This window comes from Halichoerus grypus, chromosome 6 (assembly GCF_964656455.1).
Source record: "Halichoerus grypus chromosome 6, mHalGry1.hap1.1, whole genome shotgun sequence".
Lineage (NCBI taxonomy): Eukaryota > Metazoa > Chordata > Mammalia > Carnivora > Phocidae > Halichoerus > Halichoerus grypus.
The window spans coordinates 100,877,279-100,894,295 of record NC_135717.1 but is presented as its reverse complement, the minus strand read 5'-3'; the positions used below and the strand labels follow the sequence as shown (position 1 = coordinate 100,894,295).

Here is a 17,017-nt window from a genome sequence, read left to right as displayed (position 1 = left end):
AAAGGGAATGTTCTCTCCAGGAAAATGGACACTAACTTCCATTAAATCTGCTAAACATGGTAAGGTTAACTTTCCTTAACTCTCTGTTAGCAGAGCATCACACATTTGCGCTCAACGACAACCCCCAGGAAGCATTTGTCCAACCAAGTCATCTTCATTTTTAGGTACGTTTTTAAATGTAAATTCACAACATAACATATAGCCCTGTTAATTAAAATAGTATCCACTTCACTTCACCATGTCCTCTCATAAGGGTTATTTTCTGAATTCTGTCACCAGTGGTCTCTCCCAGCTTTGTTTCAACCACAATTCCCAATCACTGATAAAAATGCTGAGTATGAACTCTGTGGTGAGCACTTCGAAATTCCAAATCATTTCCTCCTAATGCACATCTTTTTTTTTTTTTTTAACCAAAGAAAATACCAGTTTTCGTAAAGCAAGCATTTTAAGCAGAGGCTGAGAAATCTGAATGGCAATATGTAAGAAAGTAATAATTCATTTAAAACTGTTTTGTTGGGGGCACCTGGGTGGCTCAGTTGGTTAAGCGTCTGCCTTTGGCTCAGGTCATGATCCCAGGGTCCTGGGATGGAGCCCTGCATCAGGCTCCCTGCTCAGTGGGGAGCCTGCTTCTCCCTCTCCCGCTCCCCCTGTTTGTGCTCGCTCGCGCTCTCTCACAAATAAAATCTTTTTAATTAATGAATTAGTTAATTCATTAATTTAAAAAACTGTTTTGTTGGGGGACATGTGGGTGGCTCCGTCGGTCAAGGGACCAACTCTTGGTTTCAGGTCAGGTCATGACTTCAGGGTCATGAGATGAAGCCCGGTGTCAGAGTCCGGGCTTAGCTTGGAGTCAGCTTAAGATTCTCTCTCCCTCTCCTTCTGCTCCTCCCCACTGTTTGCGCTCTCTCTCTCTCTCCCCACCATCTCTAAAATAAATAAATCTTTAAAAAAAAACCCACACACACAACTGTTTTGTTGGACCGAGCATGACCACTACCTCTACCAGCATTGATCCCTCCACCACAGTTGTCTTGATTGTGCATGGCTATGTGTTATCTTTAGAACATAACAGAAGTCTTAACAGGACTGCCAGCTTACATCTACAAGTTGCCAGTTTTAAGTAATTTACCATCAATACACATCTAAGCACTGAATGTTAACCAGACAGGAATTATTAAGCACCCTTGGTATCAAAATTGTGGAAACACTGGTATTCCCAAAAGTCACCTCTCTGTGTCCTATTCAGTTCTGTAAGACAGCAGGTTTATCCAAGGCACAAGCAAGAGTTGCTTATCAAGTGCCTCTTCCATCATTTGTTTAGGTAACACATAGAATTCAGAAAGTATTCTGTCGTTGTTCAATTTGAAGACCTGGAGGAGAGAAGAGAAGTAGGAACTACTCGATTATTGACCTCAGCCAGCTCTATCTCCCTGTCCTAATAGAGGATCTCCCCAAAAATGTTCTCAAAGGTATGGAGAATGACTAAGGGAATCCAATGAGGGCCAGCAAGAAGAACGATGTGAATGGTACTCTCTGGACTTGTGCATGTTGAGTCTCTGAGCCTAAGGCCCAAAGTGATCAATGTATTTTCTTAGGGACCTTTCTCCTTATCACAAACTCTGCAGACAAGAATGGTTTTTTATTCAGTTCACAGATCACCAATTCACAAAAATCCATTACCCCGAGAGAGTTAGCCACAGAACATGAAGGCTCCTTGGTGAGAACTCATCAAGCTCCAGGGGCTTTCCCAACACATGTCCTACAGTATTTTGGGTCACATTCACAGAAAGCTTTCCTGAGCACCCTTGTGTTTCTGCAGGCCGACCCATGAGGTCAGCTCATACAAGCAGATGGGTTCTCCAGCAGGGCAGCCAACAGCCTTCAGCCTCTGGACAGTTAAGAGAGCAGTAAGCCAGAAAAGGCTGTGGAAGGACACTACACAACAGGGCACAAAACAGCATTCACCCAGGGCCCCGCTGAGCACAATCCCCAACCCAGCTGGACTCAGTGATGATAGAGGCAGCATTATGGAGGGCGAGCTCAGACTTGTCAGTCACCCACTTGAAGAAGTTCTGCTCTCTTCATAGCACTCTAAGTCCACTGTAAGCCCCACCCAGGGCAGTGACCAGGGCCGGGCCACAGAGGATTAAATTCAGTGTTACCAGACAGCCCTGAGCCAGAGTAAAGAAGACCCTTTTTCCCCTGTGAGACAGGGACTTGGAACCACAGCTAGAATCCCACCGCTGGTACAGTGGGCTGGATAGGTATACACTTTTCCTCCCCCATCCTCAGCCTCATCTGAGCCTTAGTCCCAGCCTCGAGGTCCACAGCTCCACAGCTGGGCCTCTCTCAAAGCAACCCAAACAGTTGTTCTCTGCTCCGGGCGTCCCTTCAGTAAACCTATATACAGTGTCAGTGTTCTGACCACAGTTCAGAACCACTCAGCGAGACGCTGACTTTGGGGTTGACTGTCAGGGATTAAGGCAGCAGAATGGCACCCTGACCCAAAACCTACCACAGTTCAGTTCTCTTCATTAATAGTAAGTCTGTCTATTTAAAAGATGTGCAAGGAAAATGTCCACAACACTTTCCCATTGGGGACGCCTGGGTCTCTCAGTCAGTTAAGTATCTGCCTTTGGCTCAGGTCATGACCCAAGGTCCTGGGATCGAGCCCTGGGTCGGGCTCCTTGGGCTCCCAGCTTAGTGGGGAGCCTGCTTCTCCCTCTCCCTCTGCCTGCCACTCCCCCTGCTTGTGCGCAAGCATGCGCTCTCTCTCTCTCTCACTCTCACTCGTGCACTCTGTCAAATACATAAAAAAATAAAATCTTAAAAAAAAATAATTTCCCTTTGAAATACAATCTGCAGGTGATCCAAATTGAAAATACACCACTCATTTCGATTCATTCAACAGAAGTCAGAGACCAAAAATTCAACATTTGGCATTAGAGGCAGGCACCCTGGTGATTTAGTCAGAACAAAAGCCATGCTAGGATTAGAAATGTATGAGTCAAAAGAATTTTAGAGACATGTGGGAATATCTTACCTACCCCTTTGTTCTAAAGATAAGGAAACCGTGGGTCAGCCAGTCCTGAGAAAGCAAACACACACCTGGAATGCAGTCTGCTACTCAGCAATTAGGATTCCACGTTCTGCAGGCTCCTTCACTGTCTTCTAACACCTGTCCACTTAGGGGCCAGATGCTGTCAAAATTTATTTTTAAATGACAGAAAAACTATCCATTTAAAAATATTCTGCCTTATTTCTAGATGGTGGCTTGACACACAATCTTCATATCCTTTAGCAACACAGCAACTTGAGATCAAAATCACTAATTCCATAAAAGGAATTAGAGACAAATGAAAAGCCAAGTAGTTGAGTTGCCACAGACATTTTGGCCAGCCAGTATGTGAACACAGATGGGGCTCTCCCATGGCCTGAGAAGGCAGAACATGACATAAAAACTATAAAAAGAATACTTGGCTGTTCATCTGTAAGCGACTTCAAATACAAAAGTCATCAAAGAGTATTTTCACCCCGATTTTTTTGGATTTCCAAGATCATCCATGCAGCCATCCTCCTAGGCCCCAAACAACTATCTGATTTACAATGTTCCTCTAAACCACGTCAGGTGCTCTTTGGAACTTTACTTATAAATAAACTCAGTTCCCTCTCGCCAGTGCCAGTTTAGAAAGATGGTACTAGCAGGGGTCCCTAACCTAGGGTGACCACGATTATTTTTAGCATCACAGCAGCTAGGGATGGAGAGAAAAACATTCCCATTTTCTTTCAGGTGCCACTCACTGTCTTTGGGAATTCCTCCTGACTGCAGGTCTGGGTCAGATGCTCCTAGAGGACAATGAGCAGCCTTCTATCAGATTATACTCTTCTGGAACCTCAACCAGATCTGTCATGATTATAGATGAACTTGAACTCTTAAGTACCATGTTATAGAATTTATTTTTAGAACTAGCCGTGTGACCTTGGGACATTTTCTGTGTGTCGGTTTTCTCATTTGAATGGGAATAAGAGTACCTATCTCCGTTGCCTTGTTTGTGAGAAAGAGAACAGTATCCACCTCAGAGTAATTGTAAAGAGCACCACGCTCTTATGAATTAGAGCACATAAAAGCATTGCCACATCATAAGTAGTCAATAAACACCAACTATTATATTGTTGCCCTTTTGAGTCCTAACACATTAGGTGTCCTCTTATCTGTGCTCGTTTGATTTTCGCCAACTAGATCGACCGCAAGTTCTTGTGTGTGACATAAGCTTTGAAATTAGGCAGGAATGAACATCTAGGTTCTTCTATTTACTACCTTTCATTGATTGGAAGATATTTTTTCACATTCCAACACTGCTGAAATTGGAACATGTCTTATATTCAGTGAAACTGGGTATTATCTCTGATCTTGAGCAAGTTATTTAATCCCTGGAAAACTGGTAATATCATCTTCCTCTCTTAGTGTTGTGGGAAGGCACAGTAACATAATCATGCAAACCCCTAACACAGCAGGCAGCCCCCATATACCACGTCATCCTGCACCCTTATGGGCCCAGTGTCTTGTGTACGAAAAATGCTTAGGAGGTGAATATTTACATATATTTAACAGAGCAACCCATTATCCATGGAGATTTAAAAATAGTGCCCAGACCCATTCCAAGCCAATGTGTGTGGCTGTCCTTGCTGGAGAAAAGATCAAGGCTCTAGAAAAGATCAAGGGGTTTAAGTACAGGAACTCTCAGGAGGGGCAACGTATGGACATGCAGAGCCCTTGGCAAGGACCTGCCGCTGCTCTTAATACCCCAGCAGAGCCCTGATAGTGTCTAACTCCCTGCGGAGACCAAGCTCAGGATCAAAGCGCGACAGTGGGGCCAGAGAGTGTAGGAAGGTGCCTTTTACAAATCCCGTAACAACTCCTGGCATGTAACAACACTTACTTGTTTTAAGCACTTACTTCATTATGCTCCGCTAAACCCTTCGCCATAACCCCATGAAATACAACCAGCTTCATCCGCATGCCTGTTTTCTGAGGCCCCAAGTTGAAGTCACACCTAAGTGGCAAAAGTCTGTGTGGTTCCCAGGCCTGTGCCGTTAATCACTGTGTCCTCTCTCAGGCTGGTGATGCCACATCAGCTCGAGAAGGAAGCATGACACCCCCACACTTCAAGGTCTTGCCTTCAAAATGACCAAACAGCATCCTCTCCGGGAATGTGTCAGACCCTTTTGCTCCAGGTGAACAGAGGCAAAAGCAGGTAGATGCGCGGGGCCGTTTTCTGTGCAGCGCATTTCCAAGGCCCTTGGTGCTGCTTTGGTCCTCAGACTCGGGGCAGCCCTAACAGGCAATGTTTTCTTTTTCTTTTCTTTTTTTTTAAGATTTTTTATTTTTTTATTAGACAGGGAGAGAGTACAAGCAGGGGGAGCGGCAGGCAGAGGGAGTAGGAGAAGCAGGCTCCCTGCTCAGCAGGGAGCCCGATGCGGGGCTCGATCCCAGGACCTCAGGATCATGACCTGAGCCGAAGGCAGCTGCTTAACCGACTGAGCCACCCAGGCTCTCCCAGGCAATGTTTTCTGTTTGACTTTTGTCTGTTTCTCTTATTCCTGACTTATTTCCCACAGCTCCTGGCAACACCCTCCAGATCACCTCCGGTTTTCCCTTTTCTTGATAGGCTTCCTCCACCTTTTTCCTTTTTTAAAATTCTGGCTCTTCAAAGTTGAGTTACTTCTCCCTACACAGTACCACACTTCTTGGCAAAGAAGCTCTTCTTGATTCATCCCTTGCAGATGTGAGTCACAATGAAAAGTCGTGGTTGGAGATTCCCCGTCTGAACTTTCCAGAACGCCAATGCACACGTGTAGGCATGTTAGAAAGACAGACAAGCCGGAAGAAAACACGAACCACATTATGGCTTGCCTTGCCGGCTCCCTGCACTATCAGATCACCTGACACTTGAGGGATCACACAGAGAAAGACCATCCAGTGGAGAGTTCAAGAAGACACGGAGCACGGGTTCGACAGACTCACCTCAGCCCATCCTCTGCAGCAGAGCCACTATGCTACATTAACTTCCTTCTCATCTGAGGAAACCTTGAAAGCTTATTTTATGCCATCTCCCATTTCCAGGCAATACAATCAACCGGCTGGCAGATCACCTCCTTCACGTGCAATCACCAAATCGCCACAACCCTCCGAGAGGTGAGATGGGTGTCTAATACAGAACCTACCACGAAGGCAGCTGGAGCTGTTCAGTTTCTGAGTAAGGAACAGTGACCTATTTATCTCTCCACTACACTTGGAATACAAACAGGTTAGTACATCTTGCATGACTTGGCATTTCGGAGCTCCTGAGTGGCAAGGCAAAGAATACAAGGGTTACGTAGCAGTGGATGGGGAGTCTCTGGGAAGGGAGGTCCACTGGTCAGAACGCACACCTTTGCTCTGTGCCAGGCCCAAATCATCAGACTTCCCTACCTCCGGGCCCCACAACACACTCAAACTACTGAGATGATGGGTCGGCAGAACCCACTGCCTCCTTCACTCACTAGAAGGCAGAAATTGAGGAAGAACTGTGTTCGCTTTTGCAGATATGACTTAATCTGAGGTTGGAAAAGATGCAGGGTGGCTTTGGCCTTGTTTACCCATCCCACTTACACCACAGACCATGCCAGACAGTTTCAGACATTTGCTGAGTACAACTGACTTTTGGAAATGCCAGAACACTGGTTCACTTTTTTTCAAAGCACATTAACTTATCCTCTGGCAATATAACTCCTAAATTATTATCCTCAACCATATTAAAATGCCCTATCAGGTGACTGGAACTTCAACAGAGGCTAGAACTCTCCCATATTTGCCCTCCAGCCGCAGGGTCCCCTGGAAAGTTCTGGGGTTGATGGTTTGTGTGCCTTAACCTGCTTTGCCTGACTTTTGTGGTGGTGACCCACCAATCCTATAAATTCAACATGTGTTTAAATATTCCAGAAACGAATTCATTTCTGTACACACAGGATTAACATTCTAAACTTGCAGTAATTCATACTTAGGCAAAAATCACTCAATTACAGGCCAGCCATTTCACACATACAGAAGCTGGCCCCGGCTACACCACAATCAGGTGTAAATATAACCCAAGGATCTCACAAATTTCTGAAAGACTAGAGATCTGTTTATCATTAACAGAAGGCTATGACCTCTTCCTTCGGTTTTGCTAAGGGATCCAACCTTTCTGACTCTGCAGATAAAGAGACCGCTATTTTGATGCCATCTATTACTGTTTGTTTCTTTTTTAAGGGGTTAGCTTCTTTGGGACAGGGGAGTAGACATTGGTGTGCTTCACCCAAACCCCATTTTTGGAGCCAGCTGCACTCATCCTGGCTGCCGACAGCTCAAGGGGAAGGCCCCCAGCCAGCTGCAGGACACTGCGTCCTCAACGTTAAGCCACCAGAGTGGGTGGCCAGTTGCCAGCAATGGGCTGATTCAGGAATACAAAGGTCCAGTCCCTTGCCTCCACTGGGGCCCTCCCAACCCCAAAGCTCCCCATAAGGGCAGCTGGGGCCTCCACTGCAACTGCATCGCTGGTCAGCTTCTCCTCCACTGAATCCTACTACCTTTTCCTCAGCCCTAAAATCCCTCAGCACCCAATTCCTGGTCTCAGGACGCATCCAGTGTATCTCATCAAAGACAGGCTGTTTGCTGTTTTCTAAGTGTAGAAAGTTATTTTTTTCAATTCTACTGAGGAAGTTACAGGCCCTACACATGTTCTATCACAACATACTATCAGAGGTCCTAGGAAGGCCAAAAACAATCTTTGAAAAATAGTTATGACTTGGTTTAATAATTACGTTTTTGATAGCGCAGATCACTTTCTGAATACCAACCCAAGGCAATCAACAGGGACAGGAGTTAAATAATGCCCAGGAATATCACAGGGTCATAAGTAAGGTGAGACATTGCCAGGCTAGCGAGGTGCCCGTCACAACATCATGTGGCACTGAAAACTGACACCGGATCACGGGATGCCGGGTCTGATGTTTTCAACCTTAACCAATGGAGCCTGCCCCTCCCCACATAAGGCATACTTGCTCCAGGACCTCAAATACTAGGAAATCAGTCTCAAGCTACTTAAACAGTTCTACATAGAAGTATGAAACGAAGTCCTGAACACTTTAGCCCCAGCATCTCAAACTTTCAATAAGAGGGAACAATTCGTGGAGCTGACAGGTTATTGACGACGTCGCGGTATTTACTGCATCCCCAAGAAGGCAGATGGCAGACGGGCCTGAGCAAGAATCCAGAGCTACTGCCACAGCACTGCCCAGGAGGCTGTACCAACTTCCAGGAACCCTTGAGGAACTGTCCACCAGCCATTCAGGCTCCAGCCCAGTTGAGGGCCCGCGATGGAGTGAGGGATGTCACAAAAGTAGAAGTCAGAGCAATAGTAGGTATTTGCAGTGTCTGTATCTTATTACCAAAGGTTTGGGTTCAGAATGTTAAAAATGCAGATAATGTACTCCATATGAAAAACTCAACTTAAAAATCACACTCCTGCTTAACGTTTTATTGTTTTTTATACAATGTCTCATTGGACCCTCACAGCTCTCCCTCTGAGGGCAGGGCTGGTTTTATTAGCTCACTTTTATGCCCAGGATCACATACCTAATCAATGTTGGGATCAGATTGCCAGATTCTTGGTTCAGGGTTCTTTCCTATAAAATCTGCCAATTTGCAGTTTTTCGATATATTTCTCCAGGATTGTGTACAAAGCCCCAAGACTTTGCCTCCTCCATGTGCCTTCTGGCCCCCCAGTTCATAACTACAGATCTGTATTTCAGAGGAACAAGGACTATCCAGGGCAGGTGGTCCTGAACAGGGCCACAAACCACCCTCAGAGGTCTCTCTTTCTCAAAGACTTGAAACAACCCAGACACTCTGTTGATACCACAACTTCTGAATTACAGCTGCCAAGAGGCAAAGGAGATCAAGTCAGAGGACCACCAGTGTTCAATCTCTGAACTAACCTGGTTCGTGTTAGTCAAATACACAAGAAGCGGGGTGGGGGGGAAAGAAGAAAAGGCTATCTAAGGCTCACCGATTTCTTAGACACAGTCATCGCTCTTAGGAAAGCCTTCCACCCTGGTCAGTAGGATTTGCTACTGTCATTTGAGACACTCGGTGGATTTTATTCTTGCCAAGTCGGCATTCTGTCCCTGCAGTGCAAAAATGCTCAGACCGAAGAGATCAGATGGGGATTTTCACATTCAGGAACAGAAGCAAGCGTCTCTTCGCCTCAGGTGGATGCATTACAGCTTGTGGGAGTGCTAATGAGAGCTAATTACTCTATTTACTCCATAAGCCAACCAGCCAGCAACAAGAAATGCCTGGTAAAACTCTCTACGTTCTCAGGCTTTGTTTCAGAGGGCTGGTGCCAAAACGATCTGGCTGAAGTGATGGGCTCAGGGCGGCCCAACTAGATTGCTATCTCAAGATCACAAAGCACAGACAGTCTTTAGGCCTTTGTATCCTGTAAATTAATAGTCATATCAGCGTCGATTTTATTCTTCCATGCTTAATCTACTCTCTTTACCGTTATCAACACTCCCACCTCTGCCCCCAAATGTCCACTTTGGCTGCAAATTAAGAAATCAAACATTAGGCCTGAATTTTAGGAAAACAACTGCCTACCTAACATTAAAACTGGGTGTGGCATTTTACAATGTCCTACACTCACTTTACAATAGTCACAAGATTTTGCCAACAGTTCATTCACTTTGGTCCTTGAACTCTAGACATAAGGAACTTAGAAATCACGTAAATTTCACTTAATCATTGATACTTAACTGTATCCATGTGTTATGTAAAGCATATACATATGGCATGAATTATATAAAAATGCAACTAATTTATGACTCTAACTTATGTAACTTCTATAAATTACATTAAAAAGAGGCTTTCCCATCTTTGTCTCTCCATTCCTACCACCATGTCTCCTCCATTCCATGGGAGATGGAAAAACCATAGGACAACAGACTAAATCTCCCAGAATAAGAACAAGAAGGTTAGTTATTAACCCAATAAAGCCCCACTCACATTAACCTTTCCCCATTCCAATACTAAGATGGTGTATTGTTGAAAATGCAACCATGGCTTCAGGGACAAAAGTAAGAAGATGTAAGACACATTTTAAAAAAGATTGACAAAGGGCATTATCTTTAACTCCGTAGAAACAAGGCTGCATTGGATTATAAGAGAACTCTAAGCTAACATTTATAATTACTTGGTTCAATTTATTAAAGTGAAAAAAATCTGAATAAACACAATAGAAGTTAAATGGCAAGACCATCCTCATGTTGAAATTCTTTAGGCAGAATTTCATAATATTAGTGGAGGCTTTTTATGTGGATGACAAAATCCAGCATAAGGACCAATCAGATCCAACTCAATTTATATATGGTATGAAAAATGGAAATTTAAGTATCAACTGTTCTCCTGAGTTACTTAAGCAACTTTTTCTTCTCTCATGATTTTCTACAACTTTTTCTTTTTTAAGAGAGAGAGTGAGTGAGCACGAGCACACAAGCAGGGGGAGCAGCAGGCAGAGGGAGAAGCAGACTCTCTACTGCACAAGGAGCCCAATGCAGGACTCGATCCCAGGACCCTGGGATCATAACCTGAGCCAAGGACTCGATCCCAGGACCCTGGGATCATGACCTGAGCTGAAGGCAGATGCTTAAATGACTGAGCCACCCAGGCGTCCCTACAACTTCCTTTTTAAGAGTGCTTTGTTACCTGAATGTTTATGACACATGGGGCAAGTAACAAGTAACATGAATGATGCCAAAAATCTCAACTATGTGTAAAGGAATGACTAGGTTATGGCCCTTCCAAAAAACTGCCTGTGCTTTTTTACATAAACATGTAGACAAAACATGTTTTATTTTGGCTGTGAGTACAGTCCTAAGCTGGGGATTCATCACAAAGTTCTCCAAGCAGAAGGATTTCAGAGAAGGAGTTGACATCCATAACAGAAAACAAAATCATCTATTCAACAGGATAATAAATAGGCCAGATAAATGTTTCTTGCACTGAAATATAAGTAATATTTACTAAAATTTCACAAGTCTGAGCAGGTTTGCCAGTTATTCTGAAAATTTTTTTTAACAAAAAAGAACAGAAACATTTTTAGCTTTAAAAACTAGGCAGCAATCCTTACTGAGCTCCTGCAATGAGTAAGCCAGGTGCTGTGCTAGGCATCTTGTATATATAACCTCAATTTAATCTTTCTCATATCCCTGCAAGGTAGGCACTGTTGCTTCCATTTACAGACAAAAAACCACGGCTCAGGCTGGACGAGTCACAAAGTCACAATCTTAAGACAGGACTCTACTGGGATTCCATCCAAGATATGCCTGACTCCAAAACCCAAAGTTGCTGCCTACCTCCTGCCCAGTAGTACCACCAAGAAATTACAACCAGAAATTACAACGACAGAATTGTTTCCTAAGTACAGAGGATCAGCTCTGGGGTCTGAAGCTCTAGATTTTAATTATGCTTCTATTGAGTGGTGGTTTCCTCCAAATTAATGGAGATGAAAATAGTATTTAACCTCCTAAGGTTGAGGGGAGAAGCATATAAAAAAGCTGTAGTCGAAGCACTTTGCAAAACAAGTAAGCACTATTTGTATTTGCTATTATTACCTTTCTCTTCAAGCTTCAGCTGGTGAATGGCACCAGGGGAAATCCACCCACATGGCAGTGAATTACCTTAATGAGGCCTGAGCAACAGAGTCTGGAGCCCAAGAGAGTGAAACTTAAGGCGTAAGGAGTGGAAGGGACTTGGCCACAGTCTCTACTCAGTGAACCTTCTCTGGCACTAGAGAAATAAAAGAATGGTCATGGCCACTAGGCAAGCTGCTGGTCCCAGTTACTCAGGCATGTAAGAACGGATGGAAGCCCCTGCCTTCAGGGAAGCTCACGTCTACCCTGTGGGAAAGGAAATTAAGACCAAACAAGCCATGACCCAATAGGAGCCCCACCCTTTCTCATCAACTTTCCCTACTCACTCTTGCCCACCCACACACACCCCCACCACACACACACACAGATGGGGAGGTTTTTTCATGGTACAAAGTGGGTGCCCAGATTGGATCAAGCACTCGAGGCCCATTTATCCTCATTGGGAAACTCTATAGTGGTGCAGAGTGGGGGCAGAATTTTAAACATTGACAATTCAGTATAGTGACCTCCAGAACAGAAAAGGGTTCATTTCAGTAAAGAAAAGGAAGGTTGAAGACCGTGAAGAAGAAAAATCAAGATCTGACTACATAAAAATTTTATACTTCTATACGACTAAAAACAAAATTGAAAGACAAACCAAATAGAAAATTAGAGGAAAAAAAAAACTAGGTCAAAATATGTGAGAAGGTTAATAAGGGTTAATAATAACATAGTCTATGACAAATGAGAAAACTATGAATCCCCAATAATAAATAATAAATGGGCAAAGTTCATGAACAGTTTGTTAAACAGGAAATGCAGTCAACAGTCATATAAACTATTTGATCTCATTAATATCAAATAAACAAAAAAGAAAAATGAAATATCTTTTCCCCTAGAAAACTGCCAAATATTATTAAAATGAGACTATCACTGCTGCTGGTGGCAAAAATCAGTATACACGTTTTTGGCAACCAATAGCAATATCAATCAAGATATCCATATGCATGCCCATCCTTTTTTTCTACTTCTGGTTATCTATGATAAAAATAAAAATGATCTGAAAGACAGGAAATGCTGACGGCATAATTGATATTCATCAAATGATATATGATATTCATCAAATACTGAAAACAGGCTCCGCAATTGGATTAATCATGAAACATCCCTAGGTGGAATATTTTACAGTCCTTAGAAATAATATTTACAGTTATTTTTGTAGTGTGGGGAAAGACAAAATAAGTAAAATAAAAAGGGGGAAACACAAATCATAGACTCAGAATATTACAAATATGGAAAAAATATATAAATTTTAAAAATGGACAGAAACACAGCAACGTAGTTATACCTTTGTGTGGTAGGATTACCGATAACTTTTTTTTTTTACTACATCTTTATGGTTTTTCTATACTACTAAAATCTTCTATAAGGTGCATATTACTTTAATAATTACAAAAAAATTTAAATAACAATCTCCCCTGCAAACCCAACAAAGAATAGATGGAAATCCAACAGCCCTCCAAACCACTCCTACAAATACCCAAATGGGTGCAGTGGGCAGGTAAGGCAGTAAACTGAGGGGAGAGAGGCTTTGTTTTAAATCTAGGGCTAGAAAAACATGAGGCGTCTTGATGTGAAAATAAAAACTTTTCACCTCCCACTTGTCAAAATATATTTTGGAAATTCATTAACCAAAACATTTTCCATCAGAGGATTTAAACACACACACCAAAATTATCTCCACAGAACAAACTGGTTAAGCAAGCAGGAAGTTTACCAGGAACACCCTAAAAATTAACAATTGTTTTTACAGCTCCAATAAATCCAGCCAGCTCATGTTAGTACACAATGTAACACAAACAATCTCCCCAGTGAGTCCTCTAAACAGGAGAGCGCAAAATCCTTATCATAAAGGGTTTTCCTTGGCAAGAATCACAGATGCCACGGAAACTGAGCCTTTTGGGGGTCACCCCCCTAAAAGCTGATTTTATAATCTTTGAGATGGCATCCATTACCTGGCTTCATCTTTACAAACCAATGAGGCAGGGTTTCTCAACTTCAGCACTCCTGTCAGTATAATTCTTTGTAATTCCTTGTTCTGTCCCCTGCACTGTAGGGTGTTCAGCAGCATCCCTGGACTCTACTCACTAAATGTCGGTCCTCCCTCCATCCCCAGTTGTAACATGAAGAAGGTTTCCTGACATCGCCAAATGACTCCCACAGGGCAAAAATCACCCCAGCTGAAAACTACTGGTACAAATTACATGCTCTCATTGCCTGCGTTTTACAAAGGAGGAGACAGACACAGCGAGGCCCATCTAACTTCAAAGCTCGAGATCCAGAACTCGGTACTGTATTTGTGCACAGGTAGGAGGCCTATCTTCTAGTATAACTTATGAGACACCCATCTTTTCTACTTGAGTCTCCTCTGCACCCACCCCCATGGAGCTTTGTCAAGTCGGCCTTGGTGCACACTGTCGAGTAAACCATTTCTCTCAGCACGTAAACATTTATGGATGATGACAGATAACAGAGTCTGGCAAAAGCACAGTCGTGGCCTTCGACAAGTATATAACCTATTTGAAGAAATAAGACATAGATGTGGATACATGTCTTTCTCTGATTGACTTATTTCGCTCAGCATAACACTCTCCAGAGGAATTCTTAATCTCAGGAAACAAACTGAGGGTTGCTGGAGTGGTGGGGGTTGGGAGGGATGGGGCAGCTGGGTGATGGACATTGGGGAGGGTATGTGCTATGGTGAGCGCTGTGAATTGTGTAAGACTGTTGAATCACAGATCTGTACCTCCGAAACAAATAATACATTATATGTTAAAAAAAAAAAAAAGAAGAAAAAGAAGAAGAAAGCAGGAGGGGAAGAATGAAGGGAAGGAAATCGGAGGGGGAGATGAACCATGAGACTATGGACTCTGAGAAACAAACTGAGGGTTCTAAAGGGGGGGGGTGGGAGGATGGGTTAGTCTGGTGATGGGTATTAAAGAGGGCACGTTCTGCATGGAGCACTGGGTGTTATAAGCAAACAATGAATCATGGAACACTACATCAAAAACTAATGATGTAATGTATGGTGCTAACATAATAAAAAAAAAATCTAACAGATTAAAAAAAAGAAAGGATGAATACCCAACTTTTACATCAACATGGATGGGACTGGAGGAGATTATGCTAAGTGAAATAAGTCAAGCAGAGAAAGTCAATTATCATATGGTTTCACTTATTTGTGGAACATAAGGAATAGCATGGAGGACATTAGGAGAAGGAAGGGAAAAATGAAGGGGGGGGAAATTGGAGGGAGATGAACCATGAGAGACTATGGACTCTGAGAAACAAACTGAGGGTTCTAGAGGGGAGCGGGGTGGGGATAAGGGTTAGCCTGGTGATGGGTATTAAGGAGGGCACGTACTGCATGGAGCACTGGGTATTATATGAAAACAATGAATCATGGAACACTACATCAAAAACTAATGATGAATTGTATGGTGACTAACATAACATAATAAAATTTAAAAAATTAAAAAAAATTATCAATTGTTAATTGGAGAAAAAAAAAGAAGACATAGGTGTGGAAAGCTATTTGGAGTGCCAGTTTTGAAGAAAATGGCTTCCTCATCTGTAAAATGGAGACTGATGCTAGTGTTGCCCTTATGATGCCCTGAGACGGTGCGAATCAAGCTCCTTTCACGAAATACGATTTCAAAAAACAGCTAGATACCAAATGCCCAGCCATATATAGGCACCAGCACCGCACAGATTAGAACATCTCAAAATCATCAGGCTGGAATGAATCTTCGAAAACACCCTGAACTCACCACCCACTTGGTACTTGAGCATCTCAAAATCCAAAAATTTCATTACCTGCCTCCAGCACAGTTTGCGCGCTGAGCTCTGACAGAGGCTCTCAGCAAAGGTTTCCTGAACTGCTTCAAGTGGGCCTGGAGGAAAGAGAAGGAATGGTTCAAACAAAGAGAAGAGCCAATAGGAGTAGGAGAAAAGGTGGGGTGGACTTAAAGCACTCCAGAGGGGCAGAGCCTGGGTCTCAGCCCAGCAGGACAGGGGAAGACAAGCGTGGAAAAAAAGGTCAAGACCAGTTGAGGTCACAAGGTGACCTCCAGGTGACCTGTGCTGACGCTGACCAGGTGAGACCTAAGAACTATTTCTAACAAAAGTAAGCAAGGGCTGCTACAAAGCATACATTCCATTATGAAGGTGGAGAACTTAATTTCTCAGACTAAAAGATCAGCATTCCCTGAGGACAATAGGCAGATGCTTGCTTTAAATTTACATAAGTGAAAGTGATGATTGTGCCAGAACAATGAGTCAATCTGCCCTAAAAGTAAATCCAAATGTCTTCTTTCCCAAGTCCACAGGTCCTCCTGTTCTCTACGGGCATCAGCCCAACACAAGGAAACACGAGCCCAGAGTAGCCAGATTTCATGTTTTTAAAATCTGGATTTCAAGTAGGTGAAATCTCCCAAACTTTAAGTATTGGCTTAAATTTCTTTAAATACTGTGTAGGTCAAACCAAACCTATCTCCCTGCAGTCTCCACCCCAGGACCATCAGTATAAAAACCCCGCCATTAGCCATAGCCCACAGGAGGCCAAGTAAAGCTTTCTGGGGCAGGCAGGGTAGCCTCATACCCAATATTATTTGGAAGATTTGTCTGGCAATGTGTCGTAGAATACAGGGAAGAAACTAACTGCAGGGTGTGTAGGGACTGCTTTTAGGCAGGAGGCTTGAGCAATGGAATGTAGAAAGGGCCCACAGCGACCCCCGGGTTGAATACAAACAGGCCCTCAGGTGACCCACCTCAAAATATCCATTGGCCTGGGGCACCTGGGTGACTCAGTTGGTTAAGTATCTGACTCACGGGTCATGAGATGCGGCCCCACGTCAGGCTCTGCACTCAGTGAGAAGTCTGCTTGCGGATTCTTTCCCTCTGCTCCCGCCCCCACTACCCCCCCCCCACCCTGCCCCACTCACTCTTTCAATCTAATAAATAAATCTTTAAAAATATATATATCCATCGGCCCTAACCAACCAATGGGCTATTTACAATTAGGCACAGTTACCAAAAATGGGAGAATTCCATACAGCACCATACCTCCTCATCTCCCCACTTCAAAAACAGCCTCCACCCACTGCCTCGTCGCTGACAGTCTCTCTCCTCTACTCTCCCGGCTGCCCCAACCCCCCGTGGTGTATGCAGTAAACTTCTATCTCCTTTGTTCTGCCTCAGGTGAATTCTTGCACCACTGGCTTTGACCCAATCATCACCCCACATT

General features: G+C 43.6%; 1 protein-coding gene across 10 annotated transcripts in view; it reads right to left on the bottom strand.

The window, feature by feature from the left end:
• Positions 1–17,017, bottom strand: part of PPFIBP1 (PPFIB scaffold protein 1) — a 176,669-nt gene that overhangs the window by 141,929 nt on the left and 17,723 nt on the right. For 2 of the 10 annotated variants that reach the window (XM_078075805.1, XM_078075804.1), the window contains exon 2: positions 15,589–15,665. The exons of the other annotated variants lie outside the window; for them this stretch is intronic. The gene's annotated coding sequence lies outside the window, so the exon portion shown is untranslated. The remainder of the gene's footprint in view (positions 1–15,588; positions 15,666–17,017) is intronic. 10 annotated transcript variants of the gene reach the window in all.